The sequence below is a fragment of the Lemur catta genome, chromosome 6, assembly GCF_020740605.2.
Source record: "Lemur catta isolate mLemCat1 chromosome 6, mLemCat1.pri, whole genome shotgun sequence".
Taxonomy (NCBI): domain Eukaryota; kingdom Metazoa; phylum Chordata; class Mammalia; order Primates; family Lemuridae; genus Lemur; species Lemur catta.
The window spans coordinates 77,338,971-77,356,112 of NC_059133.1; positions in this window are offsets into that span (position 1 = coordinate 77,338,971).

Sequence of the window (17,142 nt, forward strand, 5' to 3'; positions counted from 1 at the left end):
TATGAAAGGATAAACACTGTTCTGATGATAGTGTTTTTGATTAATTGCCTATGAGCTTTGAAGAGAAATCCAAATTTTCAGATCACTATCAGGGCTTAGAGTTCATGCAGGGGGTAAACTCCTGCTGTTCTTGGCTTTTTCTCCCAGGTCTAAGTAGAGGAGACATTAGTTTAACCATCTGAGTAAGTTTTAAATTTGTAGCAACAATACAACTTTACAGGAGATGGTAAAAGGATACAAAGTTTTCACTTAAACAGGATGAATAAGTTCGAGAGATCTATTTTACAGCATGGTGACAGTTAATAATGCATTGTATATTTGAAAATTGATAAAAGAGTAGATCTTGTATGTTCTCACTTCAAAAAAATGGTAAGTATGTGAGAAAATGAATATGTTAATTAGCTTGATCTCATCATCATTGTAATCATATCTCAAAATATGTTGTACGCTGTAAGAACACATGATTTTTGTCAGTTCTACCTTAATAAAGCTGGGGTGAGCCAACATGACTTTGTGCTTAGACAATATAAATGGTTTCCACTCAATTATCTATATTTATGAAAGTGCTGACTTAAACTATATCTATGTAGATATATTCATATTCCTGTTATTTGGAATATATTATAAAAATAAACTAGATACAAGTAGAAATTTAGTTTTATTTTTGAAGTGTTTCCTAATGTTTTACTTTTCTTAGGTTAAAGATAGTTTCTGTATGTTGAATGCCATGAGATTACTAGCCTGTTGTTTAAATTTTATGAGAACATGAAAAAAATGTATGACTTCTGGAATTGTTTGAGAACAGTATTAACTGTTCTATGTAGGTTATGTTATGTATGTGTCTATATTGTGGTCCTGAAAAAGAGGGGAAAAGGCTTTTCTAAAGAAGAGGTCAATATGATTACCAGGTGGCCAAATTTTGCCTTACTATCAACAGATTGCAAAGATCAGTAATAAACCTTTTGTCTACCTTCTATCTGCATAGCACATTGTATGTTTATATTAGTCAATGAGTGATTTGAGTTCAGATAGGAGGAAAATAGTAACCATGAGCATAACTACACACAGGAAATGTTTTTGAAGTTCATGTCTTATACTTCCCACTATGCTGAAGGCAGTTGTAGGGACCACAAGGGGTGCAGGGATCGGTCGGGTGGGGAAGGAATCCCCCTCCGAGATGATTCTTGTTCACGTGTCAGGCAGACCCGTTCCTGATCGCATGTTCATGCCCACACTGCCCTCTCGTAAGGCAGCCTGGGCTTCCTCGCACATGGTGCCAAGGTTCTGAGAGCGAGTGTCCAAAGAAACAGGAAGTGGAAGCTGCCACTTCTTAGGGTCTGGGTGCAGAAACTGACCATGTCTCTCTGCCATGTTCTATCAGTCAAGAAGTTACAGAGCCTAGTTTTAAGGAGACAGAACACAGACCTCACCTCTCAATAGAAAGCTTGTCAAAAAATGTTGTGCCATTTTAAAACCACCACTATGTGTAAATCAGCAAGCAGATACACACTGCTTTTCACCTTGGTCCAGTCTTTTTAAACTCAACTGGGAATGTCTTTTCAATCTTGAAAAATAAAACATATCCCCAAGTTCAGTTGATGGACCCACTGAATCCTGATGTTTCAAGAATCACAACAAAACAGGAAGGAAACTATGGCCTCTTTATCTTTATTTAGGTTATATTGTAAGTTTAATTGAAACAAGGAAAACATGTTTAAAATATTTCTCTGCAGCAACATTTAGCTCTAGAGATTGCAAATTAACTCTTAATTTCTTTCACCACCTTTCTAGGACCCCTCAACATCTTTTCCTCTTCCTTGAATCACAAAATCCATCTGGATTAGTGAAGATATATGGTGAAGGGCTTATAGTGGTTCATTCAGTTTTTATTTTGCAAGCTTATTTTTCCCCGTTATGCATTTTAATCACCAGATATTTTTTGAGCATCTATTATATACTAAGCACTGGAATGAAAATAATACATGGCTCATGCCTTTATGGAAGTCATAGACCAATGGGAAACATACTTGATTCCAAATGTTTAAAGAATCATAGAAGCACTATAATAAAGCTAAATATAATACAAAATCCTGTGGGCTCTTCAGAGAATAAGAGTTGCAGATAGGTGCCAAGGAGCTGATTTTAAGAGAGAGGTAAGATGCTTCAGGCAGATAGAGAAAAGGAAGGCTGATCAGGATCTACAGCAAATACATGGAATGCACTGGACGGTTTTGAGAAATGGTCATTTATATTGGTACACTGAGAATATGGAAAAAGAGAAGCAACAAGGAGATGAGAGTAAAAAGGTAGATTGAGTCAAATCATGAGCTTTGTGTTCTGGGGCCAAGTGTTCCCGTAAGTTACAGAACTTGCTCCCATAAGTTGTAGAAGAGAAATAGTCATTCCATATTCTCGTTTGGAATCTGGCAGTGCATAGGATAGTGACAGATGAAGATAGAATTTGTCCCACTATAACATGGTGGGTTTTTTCCTAAGAAACCTCAACTTTTCTAATCTTGCTTTTTATGACTTGCTTTAATTAAAAAAAACTTTTTAGTAAAAAAAAAATATGGACTAGGGCATTTCTGCACATGTATAGTTATAAAGTCTAAAAATCATTGATCAAATACAGTGATTACATCTAGCTTTGGCCTCAGGGTAAATGTCTGTTGTTGCTATCAGCATAAGCGTCTTAAAATTCTTCTCACCTTTATCATCTATTAGAATGAACAAGCATAAAATACTCAAGGCAGCCATGGTTTGTATGACAGGTTCTTTTTTCTCCTAGAAATTCGGTGTTAAGTCAACATCAATCTGCACAATGTAACTCATGTTCCCTAATTAATAAATGACATATTGTCCAATCCCCATTATGAAAATATGCTATAGGGAAATTTGCCATGTGCAAGGAGCTGTCTCAGGAAGTAAAGAGGGTATCCTGTGAAGGGGAAAGACTAGAGATAAGAACCTAAATTGAAAAGTTGGCTTGAATTATTACACTAAGCCTATGCTATAAAATTTTCAGGTAGAAACTTGATGGAGGATGGGGAGATATTCTAATCTTAAAACTTTTGAGAAATGTGTTAATAAGATTGACTGATAAGCTTTTCTAAACTTGTCCTATCAGTTTTGCCAAAATGCAGATCTGCCCCACTTAGCTCACGTTACTGTTCAAGATCCCACGGTAACTCTTACCTATGGTTTGAAACCCAAAGTTAACTCTAAAGTATATTCAGTCTTGATTTCTGGTCACATTTCTCCTTTCCGTATCTATTTCCATAATTACTACCTCAATTAGCACCTTATTTTTATATACGTTATCAACTCCTTAAATGGTCCCAAGGACTCCAGCTTGGTAGAGTTACCTCATTCTTTTAAAATTCTAACAAAAAATTGGCTTGTAACCTCCCCAAACCCAGCACTGCACCCCCTACAATGGGAAACTTGTTATCCTCTTCCAATAGCTCCTGAGATTGTTGATGGTTCAGGGAGATAAGTCTCCCTGGTCACTAATGACCTCCTGCTGATTCCCCATGGCCCATTCTTGTGTTGCCTTCTGTCCATGCTGTTCTTTCCCCACAGCACGGCCCCATCAACTGGCACCACCCTTCAACCTCTCTGTTTGGAGTCGTTTGGCCATCACCATCTCTAGAAACTTCTCAAAGACTTTCTCCCCCTAGAGGCATGTTGTTCCATCAACCTTCCTTCTTAGTCTCATTTCCCTAGCTTCATAGTCCCATCCCACCTCCACTCACTCCCCGCCCCACCACTGGAGATTTTCCTGTTACTTCTCTTGTGGAAAGTTTATCTTTCTAGCTTTTTTGGTTAAAGTAAGTCTTCTTCTAAAAGGAACAAAGATTTCGGATATAAAGCAATGTCTTCTGCACATTGCATTATACCCATTGCACCATTCTCTAAACAGCATTTGATTTTACCAATGTAAAATGCTCAAACGTTATTTGGTCATGTCCCCTAATAGTTTCATCTGGTAATTATTTTATAGAGAGAAGAGGAAAAAAACAATGATTGAGCATGTAATGAGTCCCTGAACTAGATATTTAACGAGTTCTCATTTTATCTTCAGGCATCACTGGGCCCCCAACACTAGCAGTCAGCTTGGGTGCATCTGCGGCTGCTCCATCGAGGTTCACCTGGGTCAATTGCCTAGTCTATTTCACTTTCATAAAGGCATGCCACTTTGCATTTGGTACCCTGGAGTAATGCTAGTCAAAGATTAGTCCCTGTAGCAGTTGCATTGCATTAGCTGGGAGCTCGAGAGAAATCTATCATCTTGGAAAACCCCCCACCAGACCTACTGAATTAGAGCCCACATTTTAATTCTGTGGGTGGTTAGTGTGCACATCAAATTTAGAGAAGCACTAATCTAGAATTACTACGTTCACAGAACCTACACAAATGCTTGTTGATTAAGGTCTTTGTTCAACTAGGACTGTTGGCTCAGCATTAAGAGATGTTGCTAACCTTACATCCCCAGAAGAAAAGCAAAATAGTTTTGTGGTGCAAAAATAAAGAGAAAGGAAAGGCTTTAGTTTTCAAACTATTTGCAAAAATTTAAAAAGTGATATTCATGTTTCTAGTTCCCTTCCACACTTCCATGAAATAAGGTTTCCTTTTTTCATACCTTAAATGTAAGTGCTTCACATCTAATTTTTTTTTAATTGATCCATTCCACCTAGATAATAGATTTGTTACTTTTGGTCATTGGCAATTTAAGAATATATGTTTTGTTCAGATTTGTAATTGCCAAGGCTTTCAGAAATGATGTCCTCGAAGGAGGTATTATTTAAACATCACTTAACATTAGGAAAATTTTATTAAGTAAACCCTCTTTGAGCTTGCCAAGTGGAGTTTTTACTAGTTCTTTTGCAACTAGCAAAAAGCCCACTATGGATATCTGTCATTATCCAGTGTTTCTTTGCCAGCTGTAGGTTTGTTTGCTTGCTTATTTCTTTCTAACTTTTTAAAAAGGAGGGATTAGAGAAAAGTAAGGGGTAGTGTTACAGAAGAATACGTTACACATTATAGGCTTATCCAACATCTTCAAATGCTGAACAAATTGGGGGGTGAGAGAGCAGGAAGCTCAAAAGGATATTTGCTAAACCGGTTTTTATTGAAACCCAGATTAAAAAGAAACTGAACTTTCTAGTTTCCTTTATGATTTTATCATTTAAGTTTTCACAGTCTTTCTTTGGCATCAAAATAAATCTTTCTAATGTATTATTTTAATTAAACCAATAAATTTATAGCCACATCATAAAGATTTTGGAAGCTATACACACAAACATACTTGAAGTCAGTACATACCATCTTCATATCCTAAATCCTTATTCTCCTTTTTGTTTTTCAATATCATTGGGTTTTCTTTTGTTATTTCATTATAGTCATAGAATAACTATGTAAAATGGCCATTGGGTAGAATCTCTCTTTTTTTTTTTCTCATAAGTTATTTACCCATTCATCTATGGGATATTTAAATTATTTCCCAAATGTTTCTTATTGTAAACAATGCTTCAAGAAACATACTCATTCAAATTATTTGTCTACATGAACATTTTTATTTTAAAAGTAAAAAATAATTTAGAAAGAATTTAACTTCAATTGAGAACTCTAATTAGACAAAGTATGAATATTTTTTAAGTATGTCTCTTCCATTTTCAACTCCCCCAATTTTTTTTTTAATTTCCAGAAGAGAAACCCAAAAATAACTATCCAGGTAACTTAAACACACTTTGTTTCTCATTTATCTGGCAAGTTGGAGGTTAATTGATTTTTGGCTGCACTTTGCCTGTGTAGACACAACCATAAGGATCAGTCAGCAAGTCAAAGCTCTCGGTCCTCTAAGTCATATTTAGCTCTGCAGATTATTTATATCAGCAAAGAAGTGTTTTAACCCAGGAGTGAAATGGTTAGAATTCTCATTCATAAATTTTGTGCGGTTACTGCCCAAGGAACTTTATTGAGCTTTAGTCATTAACTATTCATTCTGAAAGGCCCACACAGATGTTTCTTGTACCCATTTAATTCTCTGCTGCCTGTCCTTCCGTTTTAAGTGGTATGTCAAAATCCAAGGGGAAAACAAAGTCTCAAACAAAGGATGAGCAAATAAATACCCTAGACCTAGAGTTCCCAAGTCCCCACCCCACCCCACCCCCAGACTCACAGCAGGAGGCGAGTAGTGAAGCTTCATCTGTGTTTACAGCTGCTCCCCAGCTCTGCCTCCTGGCAGATCAGCTGCAGTATCAGATTCTCACAGGAGCACGAAAGCTACTGTAAACTGCACATGTGAGGGATCTAGGTTGCACACTCCTCATGAGAATGTAATGCCTAATGATCTGAGGTGGAGCTGAGGCGGTGATGCTAGCGCTGGGGAGCGGCTGCAAATACAGATTATCAATAGCAGAGAGGTTTGACTGCACAATAAATGTAATGTGCTTGAATTATCCTGAGACCATGCCTCTCCCTCCCCCAATCCATGGAAAAATTGTCTTCCATGAAACCAGTCCTTGGTGCAAAAAAGTTGGGAACCACTGCCCTAGAGTTAGGAGGAAAGGATTAGTGAATTGTGTGGCAGTAGTTTTACAGAGATCTTGTCACTGCTTTGAAAACCTTAACTTAAAGATACTTTACCAAACTAGATGGGTGATGTAGGGAACACGTTCTGAAGAGACTTTACCAAACTGGATGAGTGAAGTAGGGAACACACATTCTGAAGTGCACTGTGGCCAGGCAGCATTCTTTTCCGTGAACACAGAATCTCTGGGCCTCAGAATTCTGTTGACAAATGATAATTAATTTAATTGTGAACAGCTGTTTCCTCAACCCGTGACTCATTGAGTGAGGGGGCAGGACACAAACCCAGGCAGCCAGCCAGGCACTGGGAAGACGACAGGAGTCTGGGAGCATCCTGTGCTCACTCTGGAGACACGAGAGAGGCTTCTCTGGAAAAATTCACAATGTGGTAGGTACCACTTTATTTCCCCTTTCTTGGTTTTAGTGAGAGCCGCTTCTCTCTCATGCTGGAATTTTATTACTTGGGAACATTAGCAAAGGATCCATCCAGACTTTAACTGATTTTGTTCAAAAGGAAAAGAGACACTCCCAAATCATTGTCAAAAAGCATCATGGGTCAACAGATAGGTATTAACACTCCCGTATTGTGGCAGTTAGATTTGTGGTCAATCCCAGGCTTGCTTTTTTTTTTTTTCCTCATGAAAGTAGACTGACTACCTTAGAACTTTAAGATTATCTCTGCCAGGTGTAAAAAATATAATTACTGGGAAATGTAAAAGTAAAGCTGATGGAGACTGAGGAAGCTAACGTGGTCCTGCAGTCAACAGGCAGTGTTACATTATTTGGTCTCAACGTGTCACCTGTTATTGATTCTAATCAAACTCATCCAATTAATCACTTTACCTCGTAACTGTCAAATATGTACATGCTGAGGGCAACAATTTTATAGCCTGAAGTTTAAAATGGAGCATGAGGAATCACTTCTTTGGTTTTTGCCTCCATTTTATTCTCATATTTATTCTGAACTATCTTCCAGATTATTTCATTTCTATCTAATCATGTACAATCAGCTATTTTCCATTACCACAAGGGAAAGTACTGCTGAAGAGACTTGGGTTTCATAAAACACTATTGCTTTGCTCAGGGTCTTTAAATAGAAACCCAGAAAATTTTATTTTCAGTCTTCTTTCATATATATGTGAATGAACATACAAGATGTTACTATATGTTGGTCGCCTAAGGATGTACCCACTGACCTAACTTATTAAGTAAACTGGGCAGTTAAATTTTGATTTGAAAGAAGTCTTGAAAAATCCAACTGCTCTGCAATCTCTCTACTGTCACAGCTATCACATGGGATACCCCCTTTAGGGATTTAAAGAATTTCTATTGGGATTTAGCTTATTGTCTATCCAGGCACAATTTAGTAGGGATAAGTTTGAGATTTTTCAGAGCCAACCTGATTTCAAATCCCTATTCTATTGTCTTTGAATCATCGAAAGTTCTCCAAGTAATTGCAGCATTAGTATCCAACCTCTACATCCAGGCTGCACAGAAATCTGGAAGGGACTTAAAAATGTCAGACCATATGTATCAAATTTTGGTCTAGAAATACTTTGGTCATTGAACACATGATCTATAACAGAAGAGCAATATATGAAGCTATTTGCAAACAGTAAATGCAATACAGAATGATGCACCTGCCGTGTCACAGGGACCGTTCTCAATGCTAGGGAGATCTTCAACCCAGGCCAGGGGCAGGAAACAGTTAAAAATCCTGCCTTCATGAAGCTTGTATTTTAGTGTTGGGAGACTGACTAAAATAAAATAAGCACACTAATACAGCATGTTCAAAGGATACTGGAAAGTACAATGGAAGGATGACAAGGGACTGCTGGAGGAGGGTTACTGAGATTTAAACAGGATGGACAGGGTGTCACTGAGAAGGTGACATGCCCGCCAATCCTGAAGAAGGTGAGGGAACTAGCACAGGGGACACGCAGGGAAGAGTTCAGCAGTAGGAGTGGCAAGCACGGAGACCCAGTGGTGGGAGGAGCAGGAAAGAGGAATGGCTGGAACCAGTGAGTATGGGGAGAGAGGAGAGGAATATCTCATCAGAGAGGCGAGCTGTCAAGCAGGTCTTGTGGAGCCTCGTGGCATAAATTACTTTGATCCTAAGGATTCTTGAACATCACAGGCACTGGATCTCTGGGTAGCAAGGTAGACAGACCTGCAAGTGAGATAGGGGTTTTTTAGCTCATGGTTGACCCCCAATAGCTCCTCAGTTGGCTTGCCTAACTCTGCTGTTACCTGTGCATTTCAAATCATTTAGAGACTACACAGACACATGCATCTGAAAATACAGTAACACAGGTTAATGCCTGGTGACAAGCAGACAAGGTGCTGACAGACTTCAGCAGAGAAAAAAAATCAGGCATTGAATTCAGGGAATTATTTGAGGATGAAGGGAGAATGAAGCTAGGTTTTCAAGGATCCTCGCTGTTTGGAAAGGGCAGCACAAAGTAGAACAATTCTGCATCAGCTAAGGCAGAAAAGCACAGGTCCGTTCAGCAGACCGAGGACTAAATTTTTTGACAGCAGCATAAGATTGGAAAGCCTTTTCACATCCTACCACCCCTCTGCACCTAGGGCTGCTGCTAGACCATACAACACCTTTCTGCAAATTCGATAAAGGCTCCCCCTCTTCAAGATACTTTCCTTTCATCTGTTGGAAAGTTGCAGCATACTGACTTTGTAAGGACAAGATGCTTTACTGCCATCTGCCAGAAAATCATGGTAAAATACAAATGCACTATGTCTACAATAGGAGTGCCCACCCTCAAGTTGAGCACTGCGCAAACAATGCCACCATGCATGGCAGCCATGTATGTAGGAGGAGGTGTGAATAAGTCTAGACAGGAGCTATTTTTTCTAATCTGAGGCTGCTCAGAATGATCAGGAAAAATCTCATGGCTATATTCACTCGTTTCATGACAAATCTATGTTCTTCCATCCCAGCTGGGCCTCCGTACTGGTCACATCCCTCAAGACAGCTTTCCAGAACCTCATCTGCTTTTCTCCTGACTCTAATCTCATCCCTAAACTCTAACTTTTAACCAGTAACTTACCTCTCAACTTTTCTTCCTTCCAACTTGTTATCCTCTGTCTTCCCCATCCCCCCCTCTTCTCTCAGGGGGAAGAGTTGCCCCTTGCTACTTCCCACCACCAATTTTATCCCTCCCGATCTTCACTAGAACAATGCCCTACTGATTCTTTTCCTCTTATTTCTTCAGTTTTTCCCTCTGTTGCCTCCTGTTGCTGAGGTCAAAGATGCTCCCAGTTCCTTTATATGTTGAAATAAACTTTCTGTTAGCCTCACTTTTCCTTCAGGATATCTTTACCATCTCACTTTCTTTTCACTGATAAGCTTCTAGAAAAAAAATAATGTAATGTTTCTTCATGTGAAAGCTATGGGTGTCCCTTTGGAAAAATATTCATATCAGCTACATTCAAATTTTTCCTCTGATTTCAAGAAGTTGATGGAGCCCCTGAAGCCCATCCATTGGCTCTGCAAGGTCCAGGGAGGGTGACAGAGGGACTTGGTGTGATGATGATGGCCCCGGGTGTGTCTGGCCATGGAAGTAGGTTCTTCGCAGCTGCTTATTAAGGTAGCCCTGGAAACCCTGGGAGATTTTTTTAAAAAAATTTCATTTCTCTGAACCAGTCCAACAACGTGAACATTGAGGACTATATTCCATTATTCATGGTTTTAATATCCACATAAATAAAGTATAGAATCCAAGGAAATCAAAACTGGGGGAAACCTTAGAAATCATTTAGTCTAGAGACCTCGATTCTACCAGTTCAACCCAAGCATCCATGCAAACTTGGGTCGGTTTTCAACCTCTTTATTCTTTGATTTCCTTATCTGTAAAATGGAGACAGTAAACACGCCTACCTCACAGAGCTATGGAATGGATTAAATTAATTGACACGAGAATGTAAAGAATTCAGCATACTGTTTGACACATGGAGCTCAATAATAGATCAGTCTCATTTTGTTATAATTATTATTAATCTAGTCCACTCTCAACCAATTACTAGAAAAGCAAGAAGAGAAGTCAAGTCCCCAAGGCTTGCTCTACAAGGATCCAAACATTTGTGTTGCTGTATAAAACTGGTACATTGTAGATGCTTGATAACATAAAGATTTCTGCCACTCTTGCCTTCCAAACCCCCACGAAAAACAAGTGGATGGTTAGTATTAAATGGATAAAATTGTTTGCCTTAGATTTTTCTTTTTAGTAAACAAAGTTATTTTGGGTATAGACATCACAAAAGAAGAGCATGTGCAATTATTTAACCATTTACATTGACTGGTAGATCTCTTTCCTCATAACTGTGGTTTTCATGAAATATTCAGTGAAGACTTTGATTCCACGATGAGATCCATGGTTAACCACAAAGGTGGAGTGAGTAATATTGTTCCCTGATTGTTCAATTGTTGTTGTCCTACATGCCCATATTATTTAAATGAGAATATCAAACTAAAATAACTTTACCATTGTTCATTATTTTTGTTGTTTCTATAATTATTATTACAAATCCACCAAATTATTTAAGGAACAAATAGTTATAGAGTCCCCCAGCCATTTTAAAGAGAATATTCAGAAATTGTTTTCTGGATGTACATACAGTGAGAACTATATTTCAAATAAATTTAGATGTTTTGAAATTTTTTAGAAGTTTTTAAAATGTGAGAACACTCTATAATGCCAATAGTCAAAGAATAGTCATTTGATAAATATTTTCAAAATCCAGTAAAAGCTATTTAAACTTAGATTTATGTTCTCCTACTAGTTTTAAAAATCCATTAAAATGTAATCTCATTCATTCTCCTCCCTTGAGGAAGGACCACATTTAACACCAACTTAGCCAGATACATATTTTTTTTTAATAAATGAAAAGTCTCCAGAGGAGGTTCTATTGTCTGTCTTTTTCTCACTGGCAAAAACAAAACCAACTTACAAACAAAAACACATTGTGTCTTCATGGTCTTGACAAAAGTAAACGATTTATTTCCCTTCACTTATCTTGCATTTTGAAAAAGCATGCTGCTATGTACGGTGCTCCCATGGGAGTAATCCGGAGTTCCTTCAGCCAAGTCAGGCTGGCTAACACCTGGCATTTCTCAAACATGATTTCATCTCTATAGTCCTCGGTGCCCTTCTCTGGTATCTATGACATTGCTACGTAGCATTGGCCTGCCACCCCTCAGCAAAATTGTCTAGGATCTTGAAAAGTGTGGCAAACACTTTTAATGCCTACCTGCTATGGTTTGGATATTTGTCCCCTCCAAACCTCATGTTGAAACTTGATCCCCAGTGTTGGAGGTGGGGCCTGATGGGAGACGTTTGGGTCATGGGGGGGAAGGTCCCTCATGAATAGATTAATGCCCTCCCTGGGGGTGAGTGAGTTCTGCTTCTGTTAGTTCCAGAGAGAGCTGGTTGTTAAAAAGAGCCTGGCAACTCTCCCCACCTTGCTTGCTCTCTCACCATGTGATCTCTGCACACGCCAGCTCCCCTTCACCTTCCACCATGAGTGGAAGCAGCCTGAGGCCCTCACCAGAAGCAGATGCTGGCGCCATGCTTCTCATACAGCTTGCAGAACCACAAGCCAAGTAAATCTCTTTTCTTTATAAATTATCCAGTCTCAGTTATTCCTTTATAGCAAAACAAAACAGACTAGGACACTGCCTCTACCCCAACATCTTTTTCCCCCTCCTCCTTAATATAGCCCCAATTTGCATGGGGTGGCCATGTTTCTCAGTGAAATTCTGGCCAGTGAGGTGTAAATGGAAGTTCATGTGGCTTTCAGGAAATCTTTCTAGACCAAGGTGGCGCGTGTTTTTCTTCCTCTCCTCCTGCTTCTGGCTTGTAACATGAACATACCATCAGTTGGATCACTAGCAATCATATTGAATCATAGAGTGACTATAGCAATAGAAGCCATGTGTTTAGGATGACAGATAAGAAAGATAAAAGCTTGTATCTCTGATATTGTCTTAAAGATATCATATTAGATCCCTAGACTGCTTATGAGACATATTCTTCTATCATGTTTAAACCACTTTTATTTTGTTTTGTTTTATATTGTCATTTATAATGTGGAGCTGAACTTGATCCTAACTGATACAAAGGGATAACTTGCAAGTTAGAATATGGGTAGAAAGCAGCAGTGAGTTAACAGTCATTCATGCTATTTTAATGTAAAGTTATGCTAAACCATGTTAGTATAAAGACCATGATCAGAACACATTCATGGGGAAACAACAGTTCTGAATGAATCTTAAAGATAGGGTTATAATATATTATGAATTGTTTTAAGGATTTCCTATCATGAAAAAATCACTCAGATTATAGGCTTTAATGAAATGCAGAAAACTACATTATAAATTTGTCATCTCAATTGAATGCGACCCATCTATAAATATAATTTTTTGATGTTTAATACTTTCTCAGTCCTCTAATCATGTGTTTGTGGGTTTCTCCAACTATTCAAAATGTAAAAAAGAAGACCGTGATGGGGACTATTGATAATACATATGCCAATAATATTTTATTGTTATAGAAAAGGAAAATGATACTGCTGAAGTGTCACTTTCAGTTCCAAGAAAATGTTTTGCCATACGTTCAACACTTTCTTCTTCAATAAAAACAGTTGAATTCTTTTTACAATAATATAAAAGATAAAAATTGTTTTAAAAGCACACAAACAAGTTCATAGCAGCACTATTTGTAATAGCAAAGAAATAGAAATAACCTAAATAGTCTGACAACAGACTAGAGTGTCGGTGGTAAGTTCATATGATGGAACACTATACAGTAATAAAAATGAACAGCTATATACAAATACATAGATAAGACAAAGACAGTGTAGCACAAAAGAAGCCAGATGTTTTTTAAGAAAGTGCATACTGTTTGGGTCCATTTATTATGTACATTTCAAAAGTAGGCAGAACTGATTTCTGGTGTTAGTAGTTAGAACGGCAGTTGCGTTCCTGGGAAGCAGTGATTAGGAGAAGGCAAGACTGGGATTCTAAGGAACCATTAATGTTCTATTTCCTCATCTTGTGCTTGCTTTGTAAAAATTCACCTAGCTGTTCATTTATGATTTTGTACTTGGTATGTATGTAAGATATACTTCAACAAGATGTTTACTTTGATAAAATCAAATTTAAAAAATGAAAACACCACTCTATTCTGATTTTCCTATCCTTGCTTCCTGAATCCAGTTGAGTGGTTAGAACATTCCCCATCTGCTACAGTCTAAATGTGTCCCCTAGAATTCATGTGTTGGAAACTTAATCTCCAATGCAACAAAGGTGGGAAGTAGGGCCCAATGGGAAGTGTTTAGTCATGAGGGCTCTGCTCTTATGAACAGATTAGTGCCATTATAAAAAAGGCTTTTGGGAATGGGTTCACTCTCTTGCACTCTCACCCTCTTGTACTCCTGCCTTCTACCATGTGATGATGCAGCAAGAGGGCCCTCGCCAGATGCCAGAGCCTTGATATTGGACTCTCCAGCCTCCAGAACTGTGAGACAATAAATTTCATAAATTAGCCAGTCTCAGGTATCCTGTGATAGCAGCATGAAACGGACTAAGATACAATCTTACCCTGCAGCCAGTGCAGGACTTTGAGTGACAGAATGATAACCTCTTCTCTATCCTTTGTTTCTCTTCGACAGTTCCATATTTTGAGTGAATATCACCTAGTCCCTGCAAGTTTCTTTTGTACCCTCTCTAACTTCTCCTTCAGTATCAGATTTAGAGGATTGTTTTGGAGGTCTCAAATTCTGGGTTTTGCTCCATCCTATTTCTTCTTTTTCCATTTTTTCCCATTTGTTACCATCAGCATACACGGAGCCTTGACTTTCATCCTCGCCAGCAGCGAGAAGACATGCCCAGACACTAGTGGAGGCAGATGCTGGCTTTAGCAGCACATATTCCAAATGTGACTGATCAATGGCTTATACATTATCCTAATGGGTTATTACACTTGGAGCTCTCATTTTAGATTAACTCCTCTAGAGGGGTAAAAAAAAAATTAGTCTATTATAACTGTAGCTTTTACAGGCTTTTAAAAATTGTAAATATTCTCTGCACCCTTGGTATGCTTTGAATAATTGAGAACAGAGCTCTAAAAGCCTCCCGTAGCCAGGCTATGGGGAACTTCTCATCAAAAGGACATAATCTAATCCATGACAGCATCTCTCGGGAGCTGCAGGAGGCCTGCAGATGCTGCCACGGTGCTAGAAAGAACAGACCCACAGTGTCACAGCTGCACCACTCCCTTCTTCGGGGGACAAAGAGAGAACTTTAGCATGCAAAGCTCTTCTCTGGGCTTCCCTTATACTCACATAAATTCCTCTGCTGATTAAATAGATGACAGAGCAAAAGGTGTAGTTGCGAGTGGTTGATATTGTGCCATAGAGAGTGGTTCACACACTTTTTTGACCTTGAAATCCTTTATGCAAGTACAATTAGGTAGAAGGGGCTGGTCTGGTTGAATGGGAGGCAGGCACTGAGCCTGACCGTCTGAGCTTCTCCCCTGCCATCAGGAGCTTCTAACTGGGCTCTGCTGGGTCACCTGGACAGCACTGCACTGAAGCTTTGTCCCCATAGAATGATGTAGTTGATAGGCCACAGGAAGAGCAATTTCCATATGTCACCTTCTGAGAGATGCCAGAATGGATGCATGATAATCACTTGGAGAGTTGGTCAACATTCAAATTACCAGGCCTGATTAAATCCAGTAGTGGGTCCTGGGAATCTGGATATTTAATAAGATCTTCAGGAAATTCTGAGACACAGATAAGTTTGAGAACCACGATCATGGCACGGGCAAAAATCTACACCCATGTTTCTGAGAGTGAGGACCCAGGACCACCTGCAGCAGAATCACCCGCATGTCTGAGCCGTGCGCATGAGGACATGGACAGCTACGCTGAGAAACGGAACACGCAGGCTACTCTGGCTGAGCTGAACCAGGGCTCGGGCCTGCACTACATTGAAAGCGGGAAGCTACTGAGTCTGGAAGTATTTCCACGTGGATCACAATTCAAATCCACAGTTTCTCTTACAGAGTTTCTGGATGTAGGCCAGGACCAACGCCCCTTCCGGGAGACTCGCCAATGACTGAGCGCCATGTGCTGACTTTCTCTCTCCTCTACCCCTATCCGAGAATCCTTTACTGAGGCTTACATTTGGAAAAAATCGGCTCAAACCGATTCATGTTCTTCCAAATATCTTGTCTTATTCTTGGATCTCTGTCAAAAAGAGAAGCTCTTTTTCTCTACATCTGCTGGGACCTCCTTTTCCCAAGGCATGAAGACGGAAAATCTTAGATGTTTGAGGTGAAGAAAGGGCCTCAAGGTACAAGTACATTCAGAACAGATACACACTGGTGCTGATAATGTTTTGTTTTCTGAGCTGAGTGTTAGGCACACAGGTGTGTTCAGCTTATAAAAACACATTTAGTATACTTGTAATTGGTGCACTTTTCTGTCTGTATATACTTCCATAAATTTGCAATAAAAATTGGTTAATATCTCAAAATATTATTGTGGCCATAATCAATTGGTTGATCACGAGAAACAAAGACAAAGATGTGGAAAAATTCTGAACACAAATTGTTAGTGGAAATTATCCCAGTATTGTAATTACAAGTGATTTTCATATTCATTTATCCATATCCTTCTAATTTTGTCAAGAAAATTTTAAAATCAAGAAAAACACTTCTTAAAGTTTCTATTCTAAATGAGGACAATCATAGACAGCAAAAGAAATTTCCCAAGCATGTTACCTAGTGATGATCCTCCCGGGGCCGCTCCACAGTGAATTCTGAGCATTATCTTTCATCCTAACGTTGTGCTGGTGAAGCTAATTCACACAGGAACAATTTCCATCTCCGGACATATCTGTACACAGTTGATGGAGCCAAAAGAAAACTTCAAAGAACTTCTAAGGAATAGAATGCTTTTCAGAGACCCTTGCAGAGTCAGAATTCTGCAAGTATTTATATAAGAAGCCACTTAACGTCGACTTGACTGATGGGTACTTCAACTGCAATACGGCAGCTGCCGAACAGAAAGCAAAGCGTGTTCACTCCGGTATGCGCTCTCCCAAGGGTCAGCGTTACACAACGTGCATGCCAAGAGTCACATGAGGTCCCCCTGCATGGCATCTCCAAGGCCTGCTGGAGAGAAATTGGAAGCAGGCAGGATTGTCTTTGGTGCACAGCCAATTTCCCTCTCAGACCCCCGACCGGTCCCATTGCCACCCCTCTCCCCACCCCACCACCACACACCCCATTCGGCTTCCTGTTCTTTTTCCCTTTCTCACCCTCAGCTGGATGACATTAAATTTGATCTTTTCAACAAATACACATAAAGCAGCTACTCCGCGGGATTTGCTGGTAATAGTGTTACCTGAAGACAGTTTAACATGGTCCCTGAATCCTTTTTTGTAACGAGGAATTCTGAAAATAGAGGGGTTTTCAGACAGGCGGTAGCATGGATGTTTTTGGACATACACAAGCCATCTCTGAC